Source organism: Salmo trutta, chromosome 1 (genome assembly GCF_901001165.1).
Source record: "Salmo trutta chromosome 1, fSalTru1.1, whole genome shotgun sequence".
NCBI classification, from domain to species: Eukaryota; Metazoa; Chordata; class Actinopteri; order Salmoniformes; family Salmonidae; genus Salmo; species Salmo trutta.
The window spans coordinates 74,979,070-75,002,258 of NC_042957.1; positions in this window are offsets into that span (position 1 = coordinate 74,979,070).

Consider the following 23,189-nt stretch of genomic DNA (forward strand, 5'->3'; position numbering starts at 1 on the left):
TGGTCAGAACGTGACAGCTTGACTGCTGTTGTGAGGTCAGAACGCTCGGATCAACCCTGCTCATCGGCCAGAGCGTCCAATGTGTGCTCTGAATGCTCCAAGAGCGAAAGGAGATGGGTGGGGCTAAAGCCAAAGTAGCTAGCAAGCACACCAATGTTAGCCAGTTAGTTTGGGTGCTTGACTGCTGTTGTGAGGTCAGAACGCTCGGATCAACCCTGCTCATCGGCCAGAGCGTCCAATGTGTGCTCTGAATGCTCCAAGAGCGAAACGAGATGGGTGGGACTAAAGCTTTAAGAGAGTGTGAACGATGCTGAATGGGTGTAGACCAGTGGTCCCAAAGATTTTATAGTACGTTACCCCTTCAAGCATTCAACCTCCAGCTGCGTACCCCCTCTAGCACCAGGGTCAGCGCACTCTCAAATGTTGTTTTTGCCATCATTGTAAGCCTGCCACACACACACTATACGATACATTTATTAAACATAAGAATTAGTGTGAGTTTTTGTCACAACAAGGCTCGTGGGAAGTGACAAAGAACTCTTATCGAACCAGGGTACAAATAATAATAATCAATAATTTAGCTCTTTATTTAGCCATCTTACATATACAACCTTATTTGTTCATCAGAAATTGTGAATAACTCACTACAGGTTAATTAGAAGGGTGTGCTTGAAAGATGCACATAACTCTGCAGTTTTAAAACCTTTTCCCACACAGTCTGTGCCTGTATTTAGTTTTCATGTTAGTGAGGGCCGAGAATCCACTCTCACATAGGTGTGTGCTTGCAAAGGGCATCAGTATCTTAACAGTGCGATTTGCCAAGGCAGGATACTCTGAGCGCAGCCCAATCCAGAAATCTGGCATTAGCTTCTGATTAATTTAAATTTTCACAGAAACGCTTGTTGCAATTTCGATGAGGCTCTCTTGTTCAGATATCGGTAAGTGGACTGGAGACAGGACATGGAAGGGATAACGAACCCAGTTGTTTGTGTCATCCATTTCGGGAAAGTACCGGCATAATTGCGCTCCCAACTCACTCAGGTACTTCGCTATATCACATTTGACATTGTCCGTTGGTTTGAGTTCATTTGCACACAAACAATCACACAATGGTGGAAAGACCTGTGTGTTGTCCTTGTTAATGCAGACAGAAAAGAGCTCCAACTTCTTAATCATAGCCTCAATTGAATATAGTTGTGGAGAGTCCCTGTACTCCTAGATTCAGATCATTCAGGCGAGTAAAAACATCACCCAGATAGGCCAGTCGTGTGAGAAACTTATCTTCATGCAAGCGGTCAGACAAGTGAAAATTATTGTCAGTGAAGAAACGTTAAGCTCTTCTCTCAATTCAAAAAACGTGTCAAAACCTTGCCCCTTGATAACCAGTGCATTTCTGTATATTGTAAATGCATTTCATGGTCGCTGCCCATATCGTTGCATAATGCAGAAAATACACGAGAGTTCAGGGGCCTTGTTAACAAAGTTAACCATTTTCACTGTAGTGTCCAACACGTCTTTCAAGCTGTCAGGCATTCCCTTGGCTCGAAAGCCGTCTTTATTCTCGCTTCCGTGGCTTATTTTTCAAATTGTCATGTTTTGTTTCTAAATGTCTGCGCAAGAGTGAAGGTTTCCCGTGAGAGCGTAACGGTTAATGTGATTAGATGTTAATTATTTGACGAGGCTACCTGTATTTGACATTGTGTTGTTATTTTGCTGAACACTAGATTGGTTTAATTGTATTTTTGGCAGTGAAACTAGGCTACTGAGGCAAGAAAACCTCACCCAAATGTATAGTCCCGTTGGAAAATATAAATGTACTGTGAAAAAAATTATAAATATACATTTTTATTTATGTGCCTATCAAGCTAGCGGGGTTTCTTGAGGGCTTGAACGCAGCCCGTGACGCGATTAGCCATTATGGCTGGGACCGTGGCTTGTCCTGGCTTTGTGGCTGTCTAGATCCCTGCTGTTTGTTGTGTTCAATCTTCCCTGTGACCTGGCCTGTCTGGAACTGCGAGGAGTAACAGCGTAACCTACGTTGCTTACTAACATGACCATTGAGGACAGTGGTGTCTCTCTATCACAGGTGAAGGATCTTTTAAACTAACAAAAAGAGTACAAGCAGTTATTACAACAACAAGAAAATAGCTTCAAGTGTTTTTTCCAAATGCTGGTCGATTCAACTAATAAAAGAATGGACGACCTGACCAGATAGGTCCAGGACCTGAAGAACAGTTTACAGTTCTCCCAGGGTCAGCTCGATGAGGTGAAACAGGAAAACAGCAAGATGACAGCAAACTGTAAGTCATTGATAAGAATTTGTTCTTAACTGACTTGCCTAATTAAATGAAGGTTAAATAAAATTAAATAAAAATAAAATTGAGAGAGGACATCAGTTCTGTGTGTGAATCCATGATAACAATGACGGAGGGACAATCAAGGCGGAACAACATGGTTGTGGACGGAAGTGCAGGATCTACACATGAGACCTGGACGGAGTCTGAGGTCAAAGTGAGGGAAAATGATCTCTGAGAAATTGAAGATGGACCACCAGAAGATTGAGGTTGAGCGCGCCCACAGGACTGGAAAACCCACCACCGGCCCAGGTGACAGGTCAAGGCCGATAGTGGTCAAGTTCTTGACGTTCAAGGACAATGTAGCTGTTCTGGAAAAAGCCAAGAACTTCAGAAGAACGTATATCTTCCTCAACGAGGACTATCCTGAAGCTGTGCGCCAGAAGAGGAAAGAACTTATCCCTGCCATGAAAGCTGCCAGAGTGTGTGGGGACATTGCTTACATCCGCTATGACAGGCTCATTGTCCACCCTCCCTCCCAGAAACCTGGAAGGGATGAGAGAGCCAAGCCTATGGGTTCGTAGCTTCAACCATGCAGCACACACACACACACACACACACACACACACACACACACACACAAATTGATTAATGGACTGCTGAATGTATGTTTGCTCTTATCCTTATTATGTCTATCTTTGATAAACTACCCAGGAACGGGCTGCAAATAGCCCACATTAATATATGTAGCCTTAGAAATAAGGTTCATGAAATCAGTAACTTGCTAACATCAGATAACATTCATATATTAGCCATTTCTGAGAATCACTTAGATAATTCATTTGATGATACAGCAGTAGCAATAGAAGGATGTAACATCTATAGAAGAGACAAGAATGCTTATAGGGGAGGTGTTGCTGTATATATTCAGAACCATATCCCTGTAATGCTTAGAGAAGATCTTATGTCAAGTGTTATTGAAGTGTTGTGGTTGCAGGTTCACATCTAAATAATTTTATTTTGGGGTGTTGCTATGGCCACCAAGTGCTAACAATCAGTATCTAAATAATGTGTGTGAAATGCTTGATAGTGTATGTGTTTTAACCAGAAAGGACTCCTTTTTTGGAGACCTGAATATTGACTGGTTTTCATCAAGCTGTCCGCTCAAGAGGAAGCTTCTCACTGTAACCAGTGCCTGTAATCTGGTTCAGGTTATTAATCAACCTACCAGGGTGTTTACAAACACTACAGGAACAAGTTCATCCACATGTATCGATCACATTTTTACTAATACTGTAGAACTTTGTTCTAAAGCTGTATCCGTACCCATTGGATGCAGTGATGACAATATTGTGGCTATATCCAGGAAAGCCAAAGTTCCAAAAGCTGGGCCAAAATAGTGATCATACAAAAGATTTTGCTGTGACTTATGTGGATGATGGTAAAAATATTTGTTGGTCTGATCAAATAAAATAAAATAGGATTTGTATTTGTCACATGAGCCGAATACAACAGGTGTAGATCTTACTGTGAAATGCTTACTTACAAGCCCTTAACCAATAATGCAGTTTTAAGAAAAATAAGAGTTAAGAATTTCTTTTTTTTTACTAAATAGAGTAAAGTAAAAAATAAAAGAGTAACAATAAAATAACAATAAGGAGGCTATATACAGTGGGTACCGGTACCGAGTCAATGTGCGGGGGTACAGGTTAGTCGAGGTAATTGAAGTACATGTAGGTACGGGTAAAGTGACTATACATAGATAATAGATAATAAACAGTGAGTAGCAGCAGCGTTTTGATCAGCTGTTCAGTTTATGGCTTGGGTGTAGAAGCTGTTCAGAAGCCATTTCGACCTAGACTTGACGCTCCGGTACCGCTTGCCATGCGGTAGCAGAGAGAACAGTCTATGACAACGGTGGCTGGAGTCTTTGGCAATATTTAGGGCCTTCCTCTGACACCGCCTGGTATAGGGTCCTGGATGGCAGGAAGCTTGGCCCCAGTGATGTACTGGGCCGTACACACTACCCTCTGTAGCGCCTTGCGGTCTGAGACCGAGCAGTTGCTATACCAGGCAGTGATGCAACCAGTCAGGATGCTCTCGATGGTGCAGCTTGTCGTGGACGAATCAGAATTAGTTGGGTAACATAGATAATTAAGATGTTTTATTAGTATAATATGCTTATGAGGTACTTGTCATTAGAAAGTGTCCACTGGACTCTGGTGTCTTTTCAGGTGCACGTCTACCTTAGCTGGGGCTCAGACACTTGGGGCCCAGAGAGGGGAGAGGTCAGACTTGTCATCATGGGAATGTGTCTTTACCTATTTTTTAAACCATGTGAAGGGATGGCGTGATTAATGGGGAACCAATGACTTGTCTCCACAATGTCTGTGAGCAAGTCACTCCCTCCTTTTCTTTATTGTGGGGAGGATTATGGCAGTAAATGGACCCTTGTATGTCCTCTCTTAGATCTCACACTTATCCTGTGATAATATATGGCCTAGAGGCTCACTCCCCAGTGAGCCTGTCCAGGAGTGGGGTCAAGAGGGGGTTTGCTTGAGATGGGAGTATCTAGAGTTGACAATTGATATATGCCATTGGATGAAATGGTGTTTTTGTTCAATACCGTACCAGGGAGGGACGGTTCTAGGGAGACCAGATACTGGGCTATACCATTAATCGTGTTTACATAGCAGTTACTGTCTGATGTGTTTTATGGATATCTGTCATACAAAACTTAACCTTTGTGAACTGTTACTAAGTATCTGTGGTTTGTCAATGTACGTTGAAGGGGGTGTATCGCTGCTATAAAAGATCCCTGTAGCCATTGTGTAATCACCTTCCTGGTTCATTTGAGAGAGTGCATTATTGAAGGTCAAGAACTTTTGCAAAAGTATCTTAAGTATTAAAGATGTAGTTTAACTCGGACTGGTGTGTTTGTAACTTCTCATTTGGTAATGCAGAAATTAGCCACCACAAGCTGTAGAACTTTTTGAGGATCTGAGGACCCATGCCAAATCTTTTCAGTCTCCTGAGGGGGAATAGGCTTTGTCGTGCCCTCTTCACAACTGTCTTGGTGTGTTTGGACCATGATAGTTTGTTGGTGATGTGATAGGAGTGGCTATAGAGTCAGCTACCATCCTCAGAAATGTCTATATAGTACCTTTAAGTTAAGTCCTCACAGATTTGTTCATGGCAAAGCAATACAATTAATGATATTAATTGATTGTTAAAGAATACAACTTGTAAATCTTGAGCCTCATCTTGAGGAGTCACATGTGACAGTATAAAAAAATAGTAGGAGTGCTGATCTAGGATCAGTGCAGCATTTTAGATCATAATGAATCAGATTACATGGACAGGGTAACCTGATCCTAGGTCAGCACTCCTCCTCTGAGACACTGCCTTTATGAATAAGGGACCAGAAGTCACCAGGACCAAGAAACCGAACACATACTGTTGTAAAGTCTAGTTACAGCAGGCGTTTAGTGTCATCTAGTGGAAGATACCAAAACAACACTATTAATAGGGTGGTGGGATAGCTGATTGAAACAGAAAGTAAAGTTGTTATTTTGTACAGGATCCATTTTGAGACGAAAGAGCAGAATACACTATATGCAGAGAAGTACAAAATAAAGTAAGTATTTCTGAACAATAATCTATTCTAACGGACAGAGTAAGATAATTAATACATGGAATTAGATATTACTAGTTAGTAGAACTGCTACTTGGGCTGAGTTGCTGACAGACAGCAGTTTTCTAAGTGGAAACGAATCAGTAGACCTACATGTTATCAGCCAAACGTCTGTTAACGATGGTGGAGGAGCTTTTACATTTTAGGGTTTTATGTTTATCTCAGGGTTTCTCAAGCCTTTTATTCTTGCCCAGTATTTACACCCGATTCAACTTGTCAAATATTTTTTAACAGTTTAATATTTGAGGCATACAAATTAACATTCTCAAATTAAAACCTTTTTGGTTTGTAGGCATGTTTACCATTATTAAAGGCCTGCAGTGATTCACATTTTGGAGGAAAAAACAACTAAACCTGGTTTTGACTTTTTATTTATTTTATTTTAACTTTATTTAACTAGGCAAGTCAGTTAAGAAAAAATTCTTATTTACAATTACCCCAGCAAAACCCGCTGGGCCAATTGTGCGCTGCCCTATGGGACTCCCAATCACTGCTGGTTGTGATACAGCCTGGAAACGAACCAGGGTCTGTAGTGACACCTCCAGCACTGAGATGCAGTGCCTTAGACCGCTGCGCCACTTGGGAGCCCTAAAAGTAAATGATATGTTTAGCAAAAATAATGTAAGAGACTCTCTTAAAGAGATGTCTTGAAGAAGGACTGTAACAAAAAGAACATAAGCAACATTTGGTGCAATGATATGGGTTACATGCAACTGACTGTTAGCGCCACATTCTGTTTACTGTTGTTATATAAAGGAGTGAAACTGCGAAGCATTCGCTGAAGTCTCGTCTCTGAGCCACAGAGGTAAAGACAGTTTGAAGTTGGATATTCAACGGATATTCGCTCTTTCAAACCTCAATAGCTTTCAAACCACTTGAGCCACAGACTCCAAATAAGTGTCATGATGTTGGAAAAATTGCGCACAACATTGCACAGGTCTTATTTTCACTATTTGGACATTAAATCGCTTTCCAAAGCTAATAAACATGTGGAAATGTGAGCAGCATTTTGTATTCCTAGTTCATTTAGTTAGGGAGCATAAACAAAGTACAAACTTTCTTTACATTCGAATTTCAATAGCTCCTTGGTCATGTAACCTACTTGACTCAAACAAGGTTCAGAATGTCCACTGACTAGCCTTCTATATTGCACACCCTTTCGTTTGTCCATTTTCATCTCACAAGATTTTACATTAATTGACTGCTCTGTTCCCCTTAACTTCCTAATTTGTGACCTACTGACCTAAAACTACTTTCAGAATGTTCACGGACTGGCGGAGACAGGCGCAGCGAGGCATACACTCCGGTAACGCGACCGATCCCGGAGAAGCTGGCAGAAGCCCTGGGAAGAGTTCTCTTTTCTTTGTGAAGGGCAGGGCGCCCTGGAATGGGTTCGCCCCAAGAGAGGTGCCCAAGCCCTGGAAAGCGTTGCGCTTCCGGTGGCGTCTGGTGAGCTCTCGCTGGCCCTTGAATATCCAGGAGAGAGAGTGTAAATCTCGCGCTGGGCCGTACACATATCCGCAGCAGGTCTCCAAGGTGAACAATCTCTGGCATGTTAGAATAATGTAGGTAAGTAGATCCGTAACTTCGGGATAAGGATGGGCTCTAAGGGCTGGGTCAGTCGGGCTTGGTTGCGAAGCGGAGTTTGAGCCGTGGCTCGGGGAGCAGTCACTCCATCGCCCTCCTCTCGCCACCGTTGGAAGGTTGTTGTACAGCCCATTTCGCGGTATATCGTGCGTGGTCTCGCAAGGGGCTGCGTGCGGGGGTTCGTCGGTGTGGTGTCCGTCAGCGGGCCGAAGGCAGACCGTTGGGGGGTTGAGTCTGGCGGTTGGTGGCGGCAACTCGATGCGCGTCAGGCCCTTCTCGCGGATCTCCCCAGCTATGGCACTTGCCGGCCCCGTTCGCGCTGGGTCTCCAGCGGGTCGCATCAGCCCGCACCTAGCAGCTTATTTAGAACTGGTGCAGACCAGGGAAATCCAACTGTTTAATTAAAACAAAGCATCACGAAGGCATGGAAGGCCCAAGTCAATAGTTATGTGAGTGACACTGTCCTTAACTTCTCTAGGGCCGGCGGGACGAAATCGTCCCACCTACGTAACAGCCAGTGGAATCCTGTGGCGCGTTATTCAAATACCTTAGAAATGCTATTACTTCAATTTCTCAAACATATGACTATTTTACAGCATTTTAAAGACAAGACTCTCGTTAATCTAACCACACTGTCCGATTTCAAAAAGGCTTTACAACGAAAGCAAAACATTAGATTATGTCAGCAGAGTACCCAGCCAGAAATAATCAGACACCCATTTTTCAAGCTAGCATATAATGTCACAAAAACCCAGAAGACAGCTAAATGCAGCACTAACCTTTGATGATCTTCATCAGATGACACACCTAGGACATTATGTTATACAATACATGCATGTTTTGTTCAATCAAGTTCATATTTATATCAAAAAACAGCTTTTTACATTAGCATGTGACGTTCAGAACTAGCATACCCCCCGCAAACTTCCGGTGAATTTACAAAAAATGTACTAAATTACTCACGATAAACGTTCACAAAAAGCATAACAATTATTTTAAGAATTATAGATACAGAACTCCTCTATGCACTCGATATGTCCGATTTTAAAATAGCTTTTCGGTGAAAGCACATTTTGCAATATTCTCAGTAGATAGCCCGGCATCACAGGGCTAGCTATTTAGACACCCAGCAAGTTTAGCCCTCACCAAAGTCAGATTTACTATAAGAAAAATGTTATTACCTTTGGTGTTCTTTGTCAGAATGCACTCCCAGGACTTCTACTCCAATAACAAATGTTGGTTTGGTCCCAAATAATCCATTGTTATGTTCAAATATCCTCTGTTTTGTTCGTGCGTTCAAGACACTATCCGAATGGTAAAGAAGGGTTACGAGCACGACGCATTTCGTGACAAAAGAATTCTAAATATTCCATTACCGTACTTCGAAGCATGTCAACCGCTGTTTAAAATCAATTTTTATGCCATTTTTCTCGTAAAAAAGCGATAATATTCCGACCGGGAATCTGCATTTAGGTAAACAGACGAAAGAAAATAAAGCATGGGGTGGACTCGTGCACGCGCCTAAGCCAATGGTCCCCTGATCGGCCACTTGGCAAAAGCGCCAAAGTTTTTCAGTCAGCGCCTGGGATTGCATCATTCAGCTTTTTCCCGCCTTTTGAGAGCCTATGGGAGCCGTAGGAAGTGTCACGTCATGCCAGAGATCCTCAGTCTTCAATAAACAGAGCTAAGAAGCTCAAGGAATGGTCAGAGAGGGCACTTCCTGAACAGAATCTTCTCAGGTTTTTGCCTGCCATATGAGTTCTGTTATACTCACAGACACCATTCAAACAGTTTTAGAAACTTTAGGGTGTTTTCTATCCAAAGCCAATAATTATATGCATATTCTAGTTACTGGGCAGGAGTAGTAACCAGATTAAATCGGGTATGTTTTTTATCCGGCCGTGTCAATACTGCCCCCTACCTCCAACAGGTTTTAGACACATTTATGTAAAATCGTGTGAGATTAAAATGGACAAACAAAAGGTTGTGCTACATATATGGCTACTCAGTGGACATTCTGAACATTGAGTCCAGTATGTCACATGACCAAGGAGCTATTGAAATTAGAAAGTTTGGAAAATTCAGATTTGTCACTATGTTGACGGTCCCTAACTCCTGTTGGTGGACCTAAGGAAAACTACAGGCGAATATCCGTCCAATATCCAACCTGAATCTCTTTACCTCGGTCTCCGTGCCCTGTAAAAATCTTCCCAGTGTGAAATATGGGTAGTTTCAGGCCCCGAAGTGAACGAGGGCTGAGGGGCTTACGTTGCGAACTTCCCTTGTTTGGCTAATCGTTTGGACCGACGGCCAAGATGGTGACGCGGATTCAATTCAAGGGCTTTATTGGCAAAGGGAAACATATGTTAACATTGCCAAAGCAAGTGAAGTAGATAATAAACACAAGTGAAATAAACAATAAAAATGAACAGTAAACATTACACTCACAGAAGTTCCAAAATAATACAAATATTTCAAATGTCATATTATGTATATATACACAGTGTTGTAACGATGTGCAAATAGTGAAAGTACAAAAGGGAAAATAAAAACATAAATATGGGTTGTATTTACAACGGTGTTTGTTCTTCACTGGTTTACCTTTTCATGTGGCAACAGGTCACATCTTGCTGCTGTGATGGCACACTGGTATTTCACACAGTAGATATGGGAGTTTAACAAAATTGTGTTTGTTTTCGAATTCTTTGTGGATCTGTGTAATGAGGGAAATGTGGGTCTCTAATATTGTCATACATTTGGCAGGAGGTTAGGAAGTGCAGATCAGTTTCCACCTCATTTTGTGGGCAGTGTGCACATACTGTAGCCTGTCTTCTCTTGAGAGCCAGGTCTGCCTACGGCGGCCTTTCTCAATAGCAAGGTTATGCTCACTGAGTCTGTACATAGTCAAAGCTTTCCTTAAGTTTGGGTCAGTCACAGTGGTCAGGTATTGTGCCGTCAGGAGTATGCCACATAAAAATGTGATTCACATAAAAAAAATATATATATTTTTTTACTTCACATTTTAAAACAGTACATTTATATTTTTTTCTTCACATTTTAAAACAGTACATTTATATTTTCCAAAGGGGCTATACATCTGGGTGAGTTTTGTTCTCGCCTCAGTAGCCTCGTTAAACTGCCAAAAAGTAGTCAAATAATTAACATCCAATCACATTAACTGTTACTCTCTCGTGGGAAACCTTCACTCTTGCGCAGACATTTAGAAACAAAACATGACAATTTTAAAAATAAGCCACAAGTTCTTTGAGCGAGAATTAAGATGACTTTCGAGTAGTAAGACATGCATAAAAGCAACAGATACCCTGACTTGCTCACTGGACGTGCTACCTTTTCCCGGATCTGCTGTTTTGGACCCTCTCTCTACCGCACCTGCTGTGTCTAACTCTGAATGATTGGCTATGAAAAGCCAACTGACATTTACTCCTGAGGTGCTGACCTGTTGCACCCTCTACAACCACTGTGATTATTATTATCTGACCCTGCTGGTCATCTATGAACGTTTGAACATCTTGGCCATGTTCTGTTATAATCACAGCCAGAAGAGGACTGGCCACCCCTCAAAGCCTGGTTCCTCTAGGTTTCTTCCTACGTTTTGGCCTTTCTAGGGAGTTTTCCCTATCCACCATGCTTCTACATCTGCATTGCTTGCTGTTTGGGGTTTTAGGCTGGGTTTCTGTACAGCACTTTGTGACATTGGCTGATGTAAAAAGGGCTTTATAAATACATTTGATTGATTTATTAATAAGAAGGGGCTAGAAGCATCTTATATAGTGAACTACCAAGTGGCTAGAACAGGCAAGCCCATATTATTGTGGAGGACTTAATTATTCCTGCTGCTGTGGCTATGGCTGGGACAATGCTGGGGAAAAAGGCCCAAAAAACTATACAGACAATATCTTCATCAAACACTGATTCACGACACATCAGTGACATGGCAGGAGATGTTTTGAAACAATTACTGCTTCGCATACAAGCCAGTGAATTATATGCGTTACAGCTGGATGAGTCAACAGACGTGGCACAGCTCCTGGTATATGTCCGTTATGTTTATATGGGCTCAAATAAGGAAGACATCCTCTTCTGCAACCCACTGGAAACCAGGACAACATGAGAGAATATTTTTAAAGTACTGGACAGCTTTGTGACATCAAATGGACTTTGGTGGTCAAGATGTGTTTATCTGTACAAATGGCACAAAAGCCATGACAGGGAGACATAGTGGAGTGGTAACGCGTGTGCAAGCAGTTGCTCCCGACGCCACTTTGGTACACTGCAGCATCCACCGAGAGGCTCTTGCTGCCAATGGAATGTTTGACAGCTTCAAAGACGTTTTGGAAACTACAGTAAAAATGGTTAACTTTGTTAACAAGGCCCCTGAACTCTCGTGTGTTTTCTGCATTATGTAATGCTTTTACAACATACAGAAGTGTGCTGGTTATCAAGGGGCAAAGTATTGACACTGTTTTTTTTTTTTAATTGAGAGACGAGCTTAAAGTTCTCTTTACTGACCATACTTTTCACTTGTCTGACCACTTGCATGATGACGAGTTTCTCACACGACTGGCCTATCTGGGTGATGTTTTTTCTCGCCTGAATGATCTGAATCTAGGATTACAGGGACTCTCCACAACTATATTCAATGTGCAGGACCAAATTGAGGCTATGATTAAGAAGTTGGAGCTCTTTTCTGTCTGCATTGTCAGTCTGGGTTCAAGGACAGGAGCCACACCCAACTATCCTGCAAAACAACTAACTAACTGGCCCTGGTCTTCGTGCAGTCACATGTGGTGGGGTTTTATGCACACAAAACCAGTGGAGTGGAAAAGACAACCAGAAACTGGCGGCCCCCCCATAACCACGGAGGTGCTCCCGAGCCGATGTAGGGGAAAAGAAAAAGGGAAGCTCTACCCACGTTCACTGCCACCTAAAACAAAAACACCACGAGCCTCCTACTGACACTCACTGATAAGCCTGAACAGGAGAGGGCTCCCACTTGAACAAAAACCCAGAAAAACCCAGAGTGAATTGTTAACCAAATTTAGCTACCAAGCTAACTGAACCAAAAGAACACATGGCTCTCAACGCTCTCTCCAACAATTGGCCCAACCAAAGCATCCCCTCAAAACAAAGAATTTGGCAATCTGAACTAAACTAACCCAAGTTAACTATAAAACAAGTCAAATAAGCCAAATTACAAATAAATAAACATATCAATAATAAAGCAAAGACAATCTAGACAAAACCATTAACCAACTATGACAAAATGTTAAAGTAAACTAAAATACTAAAGTAAGACTAAAGTACAGTTAACTTTAAATCCCGGACGAGCCCCCACTTGTCACAGGCCGGCTCATAGCCTGTGGCAAAAATGAGGGGACATCAACAACAGGTATAGGCCAATCAAAAGGTTCTTTATTGTAAACCAAAAACTATTAACTTTAAACAAAGAAAAAGGAATGAGGTGTGGAAATGTCATAATGTAGGGTGTATGTAAGGTGCACGGATGCATGAATCTGAGTGTGGGAACATGACTGAGTGGAAACTAAATAAACCTACAAAGGAACAAACAAAACAGGATCATACCTGGAGGAGCAGGGAGAGAGAGAGAGTGGTTAGTGAAGCAGTTTTAAATACCCTGAGCCCAGGTGGCTCCAATCACTAACGACCCTCCTCTGCCTGCAGGAGGAACCGCCCCTGCACTGCAGAGGAGGGGCCGTGACAGCATTAACAAGGACAACACACAGGTCTTTCCATCATTGAATGATTTTTTTGTGTGCAAATGAACTCAAGCTTACGGACAATGTCAAATGTGATATAGCAAAGCACCTGAGTGAGCTGGGTGCGCAATTGCACAAGTACTTTCCAGAAACAGACAACACAAACAACTGGATTCGTTATCCCTTTCATGCCCTGCCTCCAGTCCACTTACCGATATCTGAACAAGAGAGTCTCGTCGAAATTGCAACAAGCAGTTCTGTGAAAATTGAATTTAATCAGAAGCCACTGCCAGGTTTCTGGATTGGGCTGTGCTCAGAGTTTCTTGCCTTGGCAAATCGCACTGTTAAGACACTGATGACCTTTGCAACCACGTACCTATGTGAGAGTGGATTCTCGGCCCTCACTGGCATGAAAACGAAATACAGGCACAGACTGTGTGGGAAAAGGTTTTGAGACTGAGAATCTCTCCAATACAACCCAACATTGTGGAGTTATGTGCATCCTTTCAAGCACACCCTTATCATTAACCTGTAGGAAGTTATTCACAATATCTGATGAACAAATAAGGTTTTATATGTAAGATGGCTAAATAAAGAGCTAAATGATTGATTATTATTATTTGTGCCCTGGTCCTATAAGAGCTCTTTGTCACTTCCCACGAGCCAGGTTGTGACAAAAACTCACACTCATTCTTATGTTTAATAAATGTATTTTATAGTGTGTGTGTCGCATGATGGCTTACAACGATGGCAAAAAACAACATTTGAGAGTGCGCTGACCCTGGTGCTAGAGGGGGTACAGCTGGAGGTTGAATGTTTGAAGGGGTACGGGACTATAAAAAGTTTGGGACCACTGCTCTAGGACAACGGTGTCTAGATGGAATTTGTATTTGTGGTATTGTATTTCCCCCAAGGGCATAAGAGGGTAAGTGGAGGAGGGTGTGTCTTTAATGAGTTTGAAAATCAGCCAGTTCCCAGTTGTTCTGATTGTATTGTGATTGTGACGTCATGTTGTAAAAACATTCACAGCGTGAAAATATTGACTGTCAATAATTGCACGCACGTCTGTGTGGTGGCTGAGCTTGTGGAGATGTTTCTCTCACACCCCCTCACCCTTGATTTAGCTAGCTAACTAGCATAATTAGAAGTTAACTGGTCGAGATGGCTTGTTCTCAAAGGTGGCAGTTTTAACTTGTTTGTACAGCTAACTAACCAACATATATATATATATATATATGCACTGACAATCGAAAACATAGCGCCCAAGTCTTTGCAATAGCAAAAAATAAATAAAAACATTAAAAATAAAAAGAATTAAAATGAAAAGAATACAAATTTATAATAATAAAAAAAGAAAATCTCTCATATCAACTCTCAACACTTTGAACCGCAAGTCCAACTATCTATATACTTATCTCACGCCTCAACAAGCTTCTGATTGGTCAGAGTCAATACTCCTGGCCACCATTAATTGGCAGCTGTGTGAAAGAAATGCGCGTGCCCACAAAACACTTTCGAGGTCGAGGGAGGGTGTAAGAGAAACATCCGCACGAGCTCAGCCATCCACATAAAGAAATACGCATTAAATTATTGAACCGGGAACAATTTCAGCTGGGAGAGATTTTACTGCATTACGTCTCAATCAGAAGAATTGGGAACAATTTCACGCTGGGAAGATTTTTACATGACACCCTGCACAAATGGGACAGTTCGTTTTGCACGGCCCACCAATGGAATTCAGTGGTGGAAACAGTACCATACTTGAGTAAAAGTAAAGATACCTTAATAGAAAATTACTCAAGTAAATGTGAAAGTCACCCAGTAAAATACTACTTGAGTAAAAGTATTTGGTTTGAAATATATTTAAGTATCAAAAGAAAAGTAAAAGTATAAATCATTTGAAATTCCTTATATTAAGTAAACCAGACAGCACCATTTTTTTTTCAATGTACTGATAGCCAGGGGCACACTCCAATACTCAGACATAATTTACAAACGAAGCATTTGTGTTTAGTGAGTCTGTCAGATCAAAGGCAGTAGGGATGACCAGGGAGGTTCTCTTGATAAGTGTGTGAATTGGACCATTTTCCTGTCAAAATGTAATGAGTACTTTTGGGTGTCAGGGAAAATGTATGGAGTAAAAACGACATTATTTTCTTCAGGAATGTAGTGAAGTAGAAAGACATGCAGATTCTGGTAGGTAGGCTACAAACTATAATAAAATTAGGTTGTCGTCAGATATTCAATATTCACAGTAGGCCTGAGATACAGTATGATCACTTATCATGCTGACCGACCTGATGGTCTGCATTGGAAATATTGTGAAAAATATCTGGCCTAGGCTATAGATTAGGATATATACACTACATGACCAAAGGTATATGGACACCTTCTTGTCGAACATCTCAAATCAAATGTATTTATAAAGCCCTCTTTACATCAGTAGATGTCACAAAGTGCTAAACAGAAACCCAGCCTAAAACCCAAAACAGCAAGCAATGCAGATGGTGGCTAGGAAAAACTCCCTAGAAAGGCAGGAACCTAGGAAGAAACCTAGAGAGGGACCAGGCTCTGAGGGGTGGCCAGTCCTCTTCTGGCTGTGCCGTGTAGAGTTTATAAGAGATCATTGCCATTAAGGCCAGATTGTTCTTTAAGATGTTCAAAGGTTCATAGATGGCCAGCAGGGTCAAATAATAATCACATCTCATTCCAAAATCATGGGCATTAATATGGAGTTGGTCCCCCCTTTGCTGCCTCAACTCTTTTGGGTAGCCTTTCCACTAGATGTTGGAACATTGCTGCATGGACTTGTTTCCATTCAGCCATGAGCATTAGGGAGGTGGGGCACTGATGTTGGGCTATTAAGCCTGTGTTGCAGTCGGCGTTCCAATTCATCCCTAAGGTGTTCGATGGGGTCAGGGCTCTGTGCAGGCCAGTCAAGTTCTTCCACACCGATCTCAACAAGCCATTTCTGTATGGACCTTGCTTTGTGAACGGGACATTGCCATGCTGAAACAAGAAACGGCCTTCCGCAAACTGTTGTCACAAAGTTGGAAGCACAGAATCGTCTACAATGTCATTGTATGCTGTAGCGTTAAGATTTCCCTTCACTGGAACTAAGGAGCCTAGCCCGAACCATGAAAAACCACCCCAGACCCTTATACCTCCTCCACCAAACTTTATAGTTTGCACTATGCATTTGGGCAGGTAGCGTTCTCCTGGCATCTGCCAAACCCAGATTTGTCGGACTGCCAGATGGTGAAGCGTGATTCATCACTCCAGAGAACGCGTTTCCACTGCTCCAGAGTCCAATGGCGGCGAGCTTTACACCACTCCAGCCGACGCTTGGCATTGCGCACGGTAATCTTAGGCTTGTGTGCGGCTGCTCGGCCATGGAAACCAATTTCATGAAGCTCCCATTTCATGACGAACAGTTCTTGTGCTGATGTTGCTTCCAGACACAGTTTGGAACTGGGTAGTGAGTGTTGCAACCGAGGACAGGCAATTATTACGTGCTTCAGCACTCGGCATTCCCATTCTGTGAGCTTGTGTGGCCTACCACTTTACGGCTGAGCCGTTGTGGTGCCTAGAAGTTTCCACTTCACAATAACAGCACTTACAGCTGACCGGGGCAGCTCTAGCAGGGCAGAAATTTGACGAACTGACTTGTTGGAAAGGTGCTATCCAATGACGGTGTCACGTTGAAAGTCACTGAGATCTTCAGTAAGGCCATTCTACTGCCAATGTTTGTCTATGGAGATTGCATGGCTGTGTGCTGGATTTTATACACCTGTCAGCAACGGGTGTGGCTGAAATAGCCAAATTCACTCATTTGAAGGGGTGTCTACATCCTTTTGTAAATATACTGTACATTCTCTGTTCTGCGACTGGTAGGCCTATAACATTATGTGAACTGATCTGAACAGGTTTAGGCTGGTCATCTAGGATATGTAGGCTATAGCCGAGGTATAGACCTTGATCTGCATATCACTAACAAACTGCTATTATGCATTATATTACTTTACATAATATAACATATCTTACTTATTGCAAAAAATAACATTCTAAATGGATCAATGATTTCCCCCTAGATCAATCATGCCCGTTTTAGCCCTTCTGTCTACATTCTAAGATACGTTTAGAAAAGAAGAGATTGAAAGACAATAAATAGCATACTTTTAATGAATATAAATACGTGTGAGACATGGCCTTGTGTTGCTGCACTGTCTATAACTACCTTAACAAACAGTGACTTATTATTATTGTTATTGACTGTTACCATGGAGAAGTGATGTCACAACTACATGTTCATGTGCTTGCATTAAATCGCCTGATTGTTTCGATGTCTGTTTGTAAATGTTTTATTTCAAAGAGAGAATGACTAAAATAGAACAATTGTCATTCAATAATTAATTGTCACTGGGTTAACCACAACCAACATGCTGGATCTCTGTTTAGGGGTCAGTGCTCTAAAATGAGTCTCTCTGGAGAGAGGGAGGAAGGGATCCCTGTCTCTGAAGTGAGTCTCTCTGGGGAGAGAGAGGAGGGGGGCCCTGCCTCTGAAATGAGTCTATCTGGGGAACATGAGATCAAAGTTAAGAGGTGAGATGACAATATTGTTTAAGAATTTGTTTATTTCCAAAATGCTATATCCACATTTTTTTAATCACTTTTGTGTTTTTTCCAGCTGTGCAGGAACATTTCTGCCACAACAGAATATCAAATTAAGATATGGCAACTGTACTATAAGTCTCTCTGGGGCCAGTTTCCAGATAGTGATGGAATTTAGACTTACAAGTGTTTTAAAGACGCATCTTTCCTACAACTGCCGAAGATGTAACACGTGTTTCCCAAAACAGCATGCAGAGTAAACAGTCGCTGTCACAGTTGTTTGAAGGATCAGACCAAAATGCAGCGTGTTCATAGTTCCACATGTTTTATTTAACGTGAAACTGAAATGCAATACACTAATACTTGAAACACAAAAACAACAAACCGTGACGCAGAGAGAAAACACACTACTCAAAATATAATCACCCACAAAAACAGGTGGGACAAACATCAACTTAAATATGACCTCCAATTAGAGTTAACGAGGATCAGCTGCCTCCAATTGGAGATCAACCCAAACAACACCAACATAGAAATACAAAACTAGAAACTGAACATAGAAATACAAAAACAGACAAACACCCCCTGTCACGCCCTGACCTACTCTACCATAGAAAATAACAACTTACTATGGTCAGGACGTGACAGTCGCTAAGTGTGTCGTTGGAGCATGTGTCAATACTGATAGGATTGAAAGAAAGGGAGCGCTGCTCTCAGATCAGCTTTGTACATTCAAATCTTACCTTAACATTATAATTAGTTCAAAATACTGACGACGGATCAGCACCTAGAGAGATATTGAGGCGGCTTAACACTTACACTATAAAAATGCACTACATCACAGATTTGGCACATAATGCACACGTTAGGCTACACATTATGAAATATAGTGAGACAAATTACAGTCCGACAGAACGAAAAAAATGCCGCCGACAGAGAGGGCTGCCTTGCTTCTAGTCCTTAGGACACTTTGCAGTATTTCGTTTTTTTAATGTATTATTTCTTACATTGTTAGCCCAGAAAATCGTATGTGTTATTACATACAGCCGGGAAGAACTATTGGATATCAGAGCGGCATCAACTTACCAGCACTACGACCAGGAATACGACTTTCCCGAAGCGGATCCTTTGTCCGCACCACCAGGAGCATTTGAACTGATTACAGAGGCCGATCCAAAACAACACCGCCGGAGAAGACGGAGCCGGAGCGGTCTTCTAGTCAGACTTAGGAGGCGCGCACACCACCCACCGCTTCCGAGTATATTACTCGCTAATGTCCAGTCCCTAGATAACAAAGTTTACGAGATCAGGGCAAGAGTTGCTTTCCGGAGAGACATCAGGAATTGTAACATACTCTGTTTCACGGAAACATGGCTCTATCGGGATATACTGTCAGAGTCAGTACAGCCACCTGGATTCGCAGTGCATCGCATTGACAGGAATAAACATCTCTCTGGGAAGAAGAAGGGTGGGGGTCTATGTTTCATGACTAACGACCCATGCTGTAATTGTAACAACATACAGGAACTCATGTCCTTTTGTTCACCTGACCTAGAATTCCTCACAATCAAATGCCGACCGTATTATTTCCCAAGAGAATTCTCTTCGGTTATTATCACAGCCGTGTATATCCCTGCTCAAGCCGATACCACAATGGCCCTCAAGGAACTTCACTGAACTTTATGCAAACTGAAAACCATATATCCTGAGGCTGCATTTATTGTAGCTGGGGATTTTAACAAAGCAAATTTGAGGACAAGGATACCTAAATTCTATCAGCATATTGACTATAGCACTCGCACTGGAAAAACACTGGACCATTGCTACTCTAACTTCTGGGATGTATACAAGGCCTTCCCCTGCCCTCCTTTCGGCAAATTTGACCACGACTTCATTTTGCTCCTCCCTTCCCTAAGGCAGAAACTCAAACAGGAAGCACCCGTGTTAAGGACTATTCAATGCTGGTCTGACCAATCGGAATCCACGCTTCAAGACTGTTTTGATCACACAGACTGGGATATGTTCCGGGTAGCTTCCGAGAATAGTATTGACATGTACACTGAGACGGTTATTGATTTGATCAAGAAGTGTATAGGAGATGTTGTACCCAGTGTGATTATTAATTACCCTCTTGTCGGGCTCGTCCCGTATGCGGGACGGAAATCCAGCGAAAAATCCTATCGCCATTAGCATAACAAAATGTCATATTTTTTTCTTTTCAAATATAGGACTATGTTATATTGTTTTATAGATACACCTCTCCTGAATCTACCCACGTCGTCCGATTTCAGCAAAAGCACCACATTAGATTATGTTAGAGGAGTACATCGTAAAAGTATTCACACAGCCATTTTCCGACCATCCACATGCATCACAAATAACCAGAAAACAGCTAAATGAAGCACTAACCTTTGACAATCTTCATCAGATGACAGTCCTAGGACATCATGTTACACAAGGCATGCATTCTTTGGTTTGATAAAGTTCATATTTATATATAAAAACAGCATTTTACATCGGCGCGGGATGTTGACTAACTATTTTTCCATCCAATGTGTCAGGTGAAACAGTGCTACAATTTACTAAATTACTATTTGAAAACATTTTTAAAATGTAATATTGTCAATCTAAGATTTAAAGATTAATATCTCTTCAAAGCACCTGATGTGCCAGATTTAAAAATAACTTTACTGGGTAATCATACTTTGCGATGAAAGGGGATGCGATACTCAGAACAATAGGCTAACGTTACAGTTCAGCGCCATCTTGGAACATTCGCATTTCAAATCTAGTCTTGTATATTTTTGAAAATATTCCCTTACCTTCGATTATCTTCATCAGAATGCACTTCTAAGAATCACAGGTCCACAACAAATGTATTTTCGTTCGAAAAAGTTAATCCAATATGTCCCAATAGCTTGTTCTTGTTAGCGCGTTCTGAAGGCTCAACCAAAACTACCGTCGTCCGCGGGCAAACTCTCTTGCTAAAATGGATTTTTTTGTAATTTAGGTTCGTTCAAACATGTCAAACGTTGTATAACATTTATATTTCGGGTCTTTTTCGACCACAGAAGCAATAGCATTCAAGACGAACGGTTGCATTGTCTTGCAAAACATTTGGAAAGGTGGGGGTAGAAACGGGCGCCGTCGTCATAATGGTGACGGCCCTCCCCATGTCACTGCGTTCCACAGCCTGTCTATCAGCCAATTTTGACAGTAGAAGGCTCAAACCACTTTGTAAAGACTGGGGACATCTTGTGGAAGCAATAGGAAGTGCTCAATGAACCATAGATCACAGTGTGATTTATAGGCACAGCGCTGAAGTTGAGTCCGCAATTCAGAATTCCACTTCCTGTTTCAATCGGTCTCGGGGTTTTGCCTGCCATATGAGTTCTGTTATACTCACAGACACCATTCAAACATTTTCATAAACTTTAGGGTGTTTTCTATCCACCAGTATTAATTATATGCATATCCTAGCTGCTGAGATTGAGTAGGAGGCCGTTTAAAATGGGCACGAATTTTTTCCAAAATGTGCTGTGGCGCCCCCTATCCTAGGCGAACTCGAAGAAGTTAAAACCTACCCTAACCAGAAACTGTGGATTGATGGCAGCATTCGCACAAAACTGAAAACATAAAGCATCGTATTTAACCATGGCAAGGTGCCGAGGAATATGGCAGAATACAAAAAGAGTAGTCATTCCATCCGCAAGGCAATCAAACAGGCAAAATGTCAATATCGAGACAAAGTGTAGTCGCGATTCAATGGCTCAGACATGAGACGTATGTTGCAGGGTTTACAGTCTATCACGGACTACAAAAGGAAAACCAGCCACGTATCGTCTTGCTGCCAGACAAGCTAAACACCTTCTTCCCCCATTTTGAGGATAACACAGTGCCACCGACGCGGCCAGCTACCATGGACTGTGGGCTCTCATTCTCCGTGGTCAACGTGGAATTGTTAGATATTACTTGTTAGATATTGCTGCACTGTCGGAGCTAGAAGCACAAGCATTTCGCTACACTTGCAATAACATCTACTAACCATGTGTATGTGACCAATACATTTGATTTGATTTGATACAAGTAGCAAAATATAACTCAGTTGATTGACCATGAAATGCATTTTAATATAATTTAAATAGGCCTATAGCCAACTGGTTATATTTTAATGCAGTCATCTCGGTGTTCATTTGAAGCATAATTTTATATTTCGCATGTTTGTATCAATTGCAAAGACATTTGCAACTTTGTATTTGTAGTCAGCCGTCACAGTGAGGCGGATAAACCATGTTATTCTATTTTTAGCAGAGATCTTCTGTGTATAAAGTGACGCAGGAGGGCAAAAAAGCACTTAGCTATTCTACGAGTGGTCTGAAGCAGGCGTTAGATTTTGAGCGTTTTCAAGTGCAGCGTAAATAATGATGGTTTTGGGAAACAGCTCAGAATTTTAACAATGATCCTACAAAGATTCTAATGATGCACTTAGCCTTAAGAAGCTTTTGGGATACCAGGCCATGGATAAAAACATCTGCTAAATTCAAAAGTATATGTTTTACATACAGATCTCATATTACTGTATTGAATTATAAAAAATAAAACAATTATACTGATGTCACAAATGTATGATTTGTACAGTTCTTTATTATAAATATAGTTATTTGTTAAATTTCACTGTGTAAAACCTAGCAGTACTACTTATTTCTCTGAGAGTGAGGCTGATATATAGCATAAAAACATGATTATTTGTCTCTTTGAAATGAAACCATCAAGTGATAGATTTTAACTTATATGGGCTACGTGGGACGCTAGCGTGAAATATCAGCCAGTGAAATATCAGGGCGGCAAATTCAAAACAACAAAATCTCATAATTCAAATTTCTCAAACATACAACTATTTTACACCTTTTTAAAGATACACTTGACCTTAATCCAACCACCTTGTCCGATTTCAAAAAGGCTTTACGGCAAAAGCATAAAGTTAGATTATGTTAGGACAGCGCGTCAACAAGAAAAACCACACAGCCATTTTCCAAGCAGGAGAGGCATCACAAAAAACAGAAATACAGCTAAAATTAAATACACTAACCTTTGACGATCTTCATCAGATGACACTCCTAGGACTCAATGTTACACAATACATGTATGTTTTGTTCGATAAAGTTCATATTTATATCCAAAAACCCAATTTTACATTGGCGCGTGATGTTCAGGAAATATTTTGCCTCCAAAACTTCCAGTGAATGAGCACAACAATTTACAAAA